Source organism: Melanerpes formicivorus, unplaced genomic scaffold (assembly GCF_026170545.1).
Source record: "Melanerpes formicivorus ecotype bairdi unplaced genomic scaffold, bMelFor1.0.p_v2 SCAF_12, whole genome shotgun sequence".
Classification (NCBI taxonomy): domain Eukaryota; kingdom Metazoa; phylum Chordata; class Aves; order Piciformes; family Picidae; genus Melanerpes; species Melanerpes formicivorus.
The window spans coordinates 5,580,659-5,589,900 of record NW_027142364.1 but is presented as its reverse complement, the minus strand read 5'-3'; the positions used below and the strand labels follow the sequence as shown (position 1 = coordinate 5,589,900).

Here is a 9,242-nt window from a genome sequence, read left to right as displayed (position 1 = left end):
AATTAGAGGGTAGAAAGGCTCTGCAGAGGGACCTCGACCGACTGGAAAGATGGGCAGAGTCCAATGGGATGGCTTTCAACAAGTCCAAGTGCCGAGTGCTGCACTTTGGCTATGGCAATCCCATGCAGAGCTATAGGCTGGGGTCGGAGTGGCTGGAGAGCTCCCAGACAGAGAGAGACCTGGGTGTGCTGATCGACAGCCACCTGAATATGAGCCAGCAGTGTGCTCAGGTGGCCAGGAGGGCCAATAGCATTCTGGCCTGCATTAGGAATAGTGTGGCCAGCAGGAGCAGGGAGGTCATAGTGCCCCTGTACTCTGCTCTGGTTAGGCCGCACCTTGAGTACTGTGTCCAGTTCTGGGCTCCTCAGTTTAAGAAGGACATTGAGACACTTGAACGTGTCCAGAGAAGGGCAACAAGGCTGGTGAGAGGCCTTGAACACAAGCCCTATGAGGAGAGGCTGAGGGAGCTGGGATTGTTTAGCCTGGAGAAGAGGAGGCTCAGGGGTGACCTTATTGCCCTCTACAACTACCTGAAGGGTGGTTGTAGCCAGGAGGGAGTTGGCCTCTTCTCCCAGGCAACCAGCACCAGAACAAGGGGACACAGTCTCAAGCTGCGCCAGGGGAGGTTCAGACTCGAGGTGAGGAGGAAGTTCTTCACCGAGCGAGTCATTCGGCATTGGAATGGGTTGCCCAGGGAGGTGGTTGAGTCATCGGCCCTGGAGGCATTCAAGGGGAGATTGGACGTGGCACTTGGTGCCATGGTCTAGTCATGGGGTCTGCGGTGTCAGGTTGGACTCGATGATCCTCGAGGTCCTTTCCAACCTAAGTGATACTGTGATACTGTGATACATCCAGTGATGGAGACTGCAGTTCCCCTGTCGGTCTATGTCGGTATTTTTATTTCCCATTGGAGAGCTTTTTAACATTCAACGTGAATTTGCCTTGCTGTGATTTAAATCTTTACCTCCACATCTGTCTACAGCAGAACAGGCTCTTCTTCAAACAGGAAAAACCCCAAAATATAGAGTGTTTTTCCTGGACTCTTGGTCATTCTGTCTTTCCTATGACCTTCTTCAGTTGGTACCCATATGACACAAATGCGGACATAGTGCTCTAGCTGGCACCTTATCAATGCTGAGCAAGGCACTGAGAGGAAGGATTATGGGATAGACTTTGCAGACTGTCCTCCTGTTAAACCCTTCTAACAGAGTACTTGCATTTTACACATCCCATCTTCAGATGGTAGACCAGAACCCTCAGATGAACTTGATGTTATTTCTTTAAAGGGCAAGGAACAGCATACATCTCTTAGCTGAATGTCAGAGAGAAGTTTTACTATTTCCTAAAGTTGTTTTGAATTCTGTATGTAGTCCTTCCAGTCTTCCTCTCACCTGAAAATTTTATGGCAGACACTCCATTCATAGAATCATAAAATCAGCTAGGTTGGAAAAGACCTCAGAGATCAAGTCCAACCTATTACCTAATACCTAACACTTCATAACATCTAAATCATGGCTCCAAGTGCCAAATCCAAACCTTTTTTTAACACCTCCAGGAATGGTGACTTCACCACCTGCCTGAGCAGCATATTCCACTGGCCAATTACTCTTTCTGTGAAGAACTTTCTCCTCACCTTGGGGCTAAACTTTCCCTGGTCCTCTTGTTCTGGTGCTGGTTGCCTGGGAGAAGAGACCAACCCCCACCTGTCTATGACCTCCTTTCAGGTAGTTGTAGAGAGCAATAAGGTCTTCCCTGAACCTCCTCTTCTCCAGGCTCCTCTCTCTCATTCCATCACCTTCATAATGAATGAAAATATTGATAACAGTAGGAGGCCTGGGATAGGCTCTGCAGCACCCATCAGTATGTCCTTATGAATTGGGATTGTACCATGGGAGATCACTTTTTGACGACAGCCGCTCTGTCACCATCTGCTTACCTATCACACAGAATAAGTTTTAACAGGACTTTCCCCTAGTTTGGTTCTGAAACTGGTGAGTGAAACAGTATTGAAAGCCTTACTTTGAGATTGATGTGTCTATTGTTTCTCACTTCCAGGTGGTTTGTTACCTGCTGTAGAAATAAAATGTATTTCTCTGGCATGCTTTCCGTTTAACAAGTCTACCACCAACTTCATCTCATCTCCTTGTTATCTTCCTGATTCTGACAAATGGTTTGATTTGTTTCTGTGGGGGCTGCTGTTAATCTGATTTATAAATCTTCCAGCTGCTGGTTTGTTTTTTTTTTTTTTCTCTCTTTAAAGAACTGCTTTCTGATCTTTTTTTTTCCCCCAATGTTCCAGTAGCTTACCCCTCCTCTAAAGGATCACAAAGATGAATGCTGTTATAGATGACTCCAGGTAAAAGTTTTTGGTAACAGATTTATTGGCACTAAAAGATCGTAAAAAGGCAATAAAAGCAATAAAAGCAAGCAAAGCAACCGGTTGGGCATGTGAGGGTACAAAACTTCACCCAAAAAGCAACCTTACAATAGTTTTCTTCATCTTATATAGTTACATCATCTACATAATCAAACTTATGCTAAATAGAAGGCAGGCATATGATAATTAGTCTTAGAATAGATGGTCAAATCCCTTCTCCCTACATTCAGTGTGGTAAGGGTCAGAGCATCCACTTTCACGCATGCCCAGTTGTGCAGGCTTCTTATCTGAAGAAAACAAATTCCCAGTTCTGAATGTTTATCTTTAAGACAGCTCCTTCTCAGCCGTGATGTCTCCAATTAACCAGACAGCATCCTTGCAAGTCTGCAAGATAGGTTTCTTTCCCTTTACCCTCTAAACAGGCCTCACAAGATCCTGACCCTTAATCCCAGTGCACTCTAAGTCTTACAATTTTAACACAAATCACCAGTATATTCATCACAATCCCCCATTTTCTTTTTGTCACCATTGATTTGTGTTAAAATTTCCAGATATTTCAGAACCTTCTTAATTGGATCATAACCATCTGCTTGTAACTTATTGGCATAAACAATTTTACCTAAAGGTCTTACCATTTTAAACCAACAATTACAATGAATTACACAGATCAGTATTACAATTAGTCCGACAGGTATTACAAACAATTTTTTAAAGCAACTTATATTTGATAAGCAAGAAGTTAACTTATCCCATATTTCTTTAAATCCAGAAGAAGTATCATCCTAAGAAATTTGATGTAATATTTGATTGTGATGGACAATCACTTAACAAAACTACAGATTAACATAACTACAACAGCTTACATTTATGTCTACACATACAACATGTAAGAAATCCAAAGCTAACCTGTTTTGAGAGACTATTGACTTCAAGCTATTGAGCTTTTATTGCATCTATGCTTACATTCATCATAATTTCAGCTGTAGCAGAAAAATTTACCATCGCTTTTTCAAGTTCACTAACCCCAAGCCAAGGTAGAAAACTCCTAGCAAAACTATGACACTTGCTATGCCTGGTTGGTAGTGGATTTGCTCCCCTCTTGGTTCTTCTTGCAAAGCTCCTGAGTAATTCCTGTGGCTGATTTACTATAAAGATATGAGGATAGGCCAGTCCCATAGCACATCTTCCTTACCCGCCTAAGGGTAATACCTTATAAGCATTTTTATCACATATCCAATACCATCCTGACCCAATAGGTATCAGCCATCCTTTAGGTATGTGTTCTTTCTTTCTGGTCTAATCATGGCTCCCCATATTTCCTTCTTCCTAACTAATAAATTGTGAACACTTTGATTACTGTCCTATAAAAATTACATTCCCACATCCAGGGTACAGGTATATTTACATCCAAGGGTTCTTCAAATTGTAATCTCCCCCTTAACTGAAATTGTGGAATCTTGGTACAATCCTCAAGTTGCTGGGCTTTTGGAATGCTTTTTGTATTTCTGTTACATCAGGAAAGACTGTCCCTATCAAAGGAAACCTGTATGCTGAATTCTCAGGTAGCTGGGAAAATATCCAACAGTAAAAGGACACTACTGCCTGTCTGATGCAGGCTTGAACCCACAACCCTGAGATTAAGAGTCTCATGCTCCACTGACTGAGCTGACTGTGCTCCCTTTCAACAACTGCAGATCAGTGTTCTGTTCTCATACCTTTACTTCAGATGATGTTATAATCTTAGCTCCATAATGGCCTTTCAACCTACCTGTCATTACTAATATTAGAAGAGAATTTATCCACACATGGGAACATGGTCTTTGATTTTGATTGGACTCCTTATACAAAAATAGGGTTAGGATCAAGATTAGGCTCCACCAGTAGATGTTAACTCTGCCTCCTTAGCCTACTGGGTGCAACCAGCAGCCAGGTGTCATGTCTTCTTGGCAGCAGTTACATTCTTCAGGAGCCCCACAGATTCCTTAACCCACTTTAAGATTTCATTCAGAGTCTCTTCTCTGCTTCCTCAGTTAGCTTGTTTACCATTTCCCATTGTGCTTTTGTTATTTCAATTCCTCTTCCCTCAAAATCCTCTACAATAATTTTTCCTATGTCTTCCTTACTTTTTTTCCTTCTACTAACCCTTTCAATTTCAAAACCCTGATCTCCTTCTATGATCAGGTGACTGCCTGGTGGATGTGGGGAAGCCTGTGGATGTAGTCTACCTGGACCTCAGCAAGGCTTTTGACACTGTCCCCCACAGCAAACTCCTGGCCAAGCTGTCAGCCCCTGGCTTGGACAGCAGCACGCTGAGTTGGGTTAGGAACTGGCTGGAGGCAGAGCCCAGAGAGTGGTGGTGAATGGTGCCACATCCAGCTGGCAACCAGGCACCAGTGGTGTGCCCCAGGGATCAGTGCTGGGCCCCGTGCTCTTTAACATCTTTATTGATGATCTGGATGAGGGCATTGAGTCCATCATCAGTAAATTTGCAAATGACACCAAGCTGGGGCAGAAGTTGATTTGCTGGAGGGTAGAGAGGCTTTGCAGAGGGACCTAGACAGATGGGCAGAATCCAACGGCATGAGATTTAACACATCCAAGTGCTGGGTTCTGCACATTGGTCACAGTAACCCCATGCAGTACTACAGGCTGGGGTCAGAGTGGCTGAGAGCAGCCAGGCAGAGAGGGACCTGGGGGTGCTGGTTGATGGTAGGATGAACATGAGCCTGCAGTGTGCCTAGGCAGCCAAGAGGGCCAATGGCATCCTGGCCTGCATCAGGAAGAGTGTGGCCAGCAGGAGCAGGAAGGTCATTCTGCCCCTGTACACTGCACTGGTTGGGCAACACCTCGAGTACTGTGTCCAGTTCTGGGCCCCTCAGTTTAGGAAGGATGTTGGCTTGCTGGAACGAGTCCAGAGAAGGGCAATGAAGTTGATGAGGGGTTTGGAAGACAAGCCCTATGAGGAGAGCCTGAGGGAGCTGGGGTTGCTTAGCCTGGAGAAGAGGATACTCAGGGAAGACCTCCTTGCTCTCTACAACTACCTGAAGGAAGGTTGTAGACAGGCAGAGGTTGGTCTCTTCTCCCAGGCAGCCAGCACCAGAACAAGAGGACACAGTCCCAGGCTGCACCAGGGCAGGTTTAGGCTGGATGCCAGGAAGAAGTTCTACACAGAGAGAGTGATTGCCCATTGGAATGGGCCACCCGGGGAGGTGGTGGAGTCACCACCACTGGAAGTGCCCAGGAGGAGACCCGATAGGGTGCTTGGTGCCATGGCCCAGTTGATCAGGTGGGCTGGATTGGTCGATAGGCCGGACACGACGATCCCGAAGGCCTCCTCCAACCTGGCCTACTCCATTCCATTCTATTCTATTCTAATTGTTCTTGGTATCCCTAACTAAAAATTTCTCTAGCCTTTATTTCCCACTTATGCCAATCCCTTTCAAGAATTTTCCATGGGGATTTAAATCCTTTTTCGTTACCACAAAATAAGATCTCTATATTTATCAATCCAAACTGCCTATTTTTGGGCCTACTTTTACAGTTTTACAGTTACAGCATTCAGGACAAAATACTCCTCAATTATAAGAGATACAAGACCATTTCTTAACAGCATTTAAAACATTTACAAGTTACCCATCCCCCATGAGTTCTATGATGTTTTATACACAGAATGAAATGGGGATATTCCTCAATGTTCTCTTGCAACACAGATTCAATATCACACACTATTGCATATATTTCAGGAGGTGGGTCTGTCTTGTAAGTTCCGGAGCTTTCAGACTGAGATGTTACAGTATTGCATCGAGTACTTATCTGTCAGCACTAACTGCAGTCTCGGAGATGCTTCCAATCATCTGTATAAGTGGTGTGGGATTCATGCTGATGTCAGTTTTGCTTTGTCTGTAGAGTCACTCTAATCTCTCCAGGATCAGAGGTTACTGTCCTTTCACTCGCGACACATGCGGCCACCCTTCTTCTGCAGTCCGGACAGCTGCAATCTGTTGTTGACAAAACAAAAAAAGATCTCTCCCAAGAGAGTGTATTCAGTCTCTGAAACAACTAACAAATCATTTAAACAAATCCTTTTCCAGATTCTATTTCTATAGTTTTCAAGCAGGGGCACCTTAAAAAGTTCCCCTTTAGCTTCAATTACTGTTGCTGGGGTTTTTCCTTTTCAACCCTCTTAGGAGTCTTTTGTATAATCGACTTTTCTGCTCCCATATCTACCAAAAAAAATTACCTCCTCCTTCTGGGGACTCATTAGATATTCTTGTCCCCAGAAGATACAGCCCCTGACACCTTTATCCATGATCGATAGTACCCCAAAGGTCCGAGCAGCTACCTGATTTCTGACTTTCCCTTACAGCAGTTACAAACAGTTTAGCCTCTGCTTTTTGTTTCTCTTCATCCTGCCTTACATATACTTTCTGAGCTTCCCGTAGTAACTCCTCTAATCCCCTGTCTTGCCAATCCTCGATCTTTTCCAGTTTCTTTCTAATATCTCCCCATGATTTCACCACAAACTGTGTCCTGAGAAGTATCACTCCAACTGCAGGATTGGGGTCTATTCCAGAGTACATGTGCAAATCTTTCTTTAATTTTCCCATCCACTCCGTGGGAAATTCATCTTTCCTCTGTTGGTCACTAAAAGCTTTATCAAAATTCTGTCCTCTAGGAACAGCTTCCCTAATTCCTTGTATTATTATAGTTCTCAGGTCACTCATATTCTGTCTCCCTTGGGGCTGCTGATGGTCCCACCCAGGGTCTTGATTAGGCCACTTTTGATCTCCTGGTGGCCCCCCCTGGTTCTGCCTTTCCCATATTCTCATACCAGCCTGTCTAATCCTGTTTCTTTCCTCTGCAGTGAATAGAATACTCAAAATAGACTGCACCTCTTTCCAAGTATATATATTGGGACCCAAAAATTGGTCCAGTCTCTCAGCTACACCTAAGGGATCATCCAGCAAGGTACCCATCTCTTTCTTAAAACTGCAGACATCTGATGTACTGAGAGGTACAGTCACAAACCCTATTCCTCCTTGCTGCCCCCCCATAGGCACTTCCCTGAGTGGATGGAATCCTACACTGTCTCCCTCTTGTTCATTCCTATCATTCCTCACTCTGTTTCTTGTTTGGGTGGGTGAAGGAGAAGTTGGTTGCAGGGCTATTTGATGTAGGGGACTTTGACCCCTGTTCTGCTGAAAAGGTGGTGGTAGGTTATCTAGGGGTTCCCATTTCTCCTTCTCCTTGTCTTTGTCCTTATCCTCAGTTCTTAATATTGGAACAGGAGAGGGCCGTGAGACCCTAATCCAAATAGCAACATATTCAGCTTCTTCCTTACTAAAACACTTTTTAGAATTCACATGATGGTTCAAAGCTTGGCAAATCCAATCCTCAAAAGATCCAAAAATAGGCCAAAACACATGTGGTCTTAATGATTCTTTTGGCCATACCTCCATACAGTAGTGAATCATTCTTTCTTTTGATTTCCCTTTTCTCTGTTCATCATCCTCCCAGTATTGAATGAGCATTCCTAACGGACTCTCTGGAGGAATAGAAGGTAAAGCCTTCTTTCCATCCTGCCTTGATGACTTACTCTTCTTTTGTCCCATTTTCTCCTGACTACCACAAATATTACAAATAATAAACAAATAAAATAAAACTAAAATAAAAAACTAAAAAAATCCAAAGAATTCAAAAAACTCATGCGAGTGGAACAGTCTAAACAATTCCTACTCACGAATACAATTCCTGGCTACTACAAAAACTCATGCGAGTGGAACAGCCTAAACTATTCCTACTCACGAATACAATTCCTGGCTACCACAAATACTTAGGCAAGTGGAATAAACCACAAATACTCATTCAAGTGGAACAATACCACAAATAATCATGCAAGTGGAATAATCAAAATAATTCCTACTCACGAATACCCCTCTTCTTTATCAGCCAGAGCCACCGCGCCAGATCCACCGTACCTCCCCCCTTGCAGAATCTGAAACAGCAGACTCAAACACTCAAACTACGGTAGCCGAATACAAATGTAGCCGAATCCTTCCCCCCCCAAGCGGTATTCTCACCACCATGGTCATCGTCGCTTGGATCTCGTATACGAAGTTTTACGGGGTCCACGTCCTCCAATTGGACGTCAAACAACAAAACAACACCAAATAAAAAGAAAAAAAATAAAAAGGAAAATAAAATAAAAGAAAAAAATTAAAAGAAAAAAATTAAAAATTTCTTTGCTTGCCTCTATTGAGTTCTGATCGTGCTGACCATTCCGTCTTTTGACTACAATGAAGCCACAGAAAATGCTGTGGGGCGCCCCTTCATTTGCAGTTCAAAAGATGTGAAGGTTCAGACGATTCCCGGCCAATGCACCATTTGTTATAGATGACTCCAGGTAAAAGTTTTTGGTAACAGATTTATTGGCACTAAAAGATCGTAAAAAGGCAATAAAAGCAATAAAAGCAAGCAAAGCAACCGGTTGGGCATGTGAGGGTACAAAACTTCACCCAAAAAGCAACCTTACAATAGTTTTCTTCATCTTATATAGTTACATCATCTACATAATCAAACTTATGCTAAATAGAAGGCAGGCATATGATAATTAGTCTTAGAATAGATGGTCAAATCCCTTCTCCCTACATTCAGTGTGGTAAGGGTCAGAGCATCCACTTTCACGCATGCCCAGTTGTGCAGGCTTCTTATCTGAAGAAAACAAATTCCCAGTTCTGAATGTTTATCTTTAAGACAGCTCCTTCTCAGCCGTGATGTCTCCAATTAACCAGACAGCATCCTTGCAAGTCTGCAAGATAGGTTTCTTTCCCTTTACCCTCTAAACAGGCCTCACAAGATCCTGACC

The 9,242-nt window shown here is 43.5% G+C and overlaps 1 pseudogene; it reads left to right on the top strand.

The window, feature by feature from the left end:
• Positions 1-209: 209 nt before the first annotated feature.
• Positions 210-1,316, top strand: LOC137444671 (uncharacterized; annotated as a pseudogene).
• Positions 1,317-9,242: the final 7,926 nt, after the last annotated feature.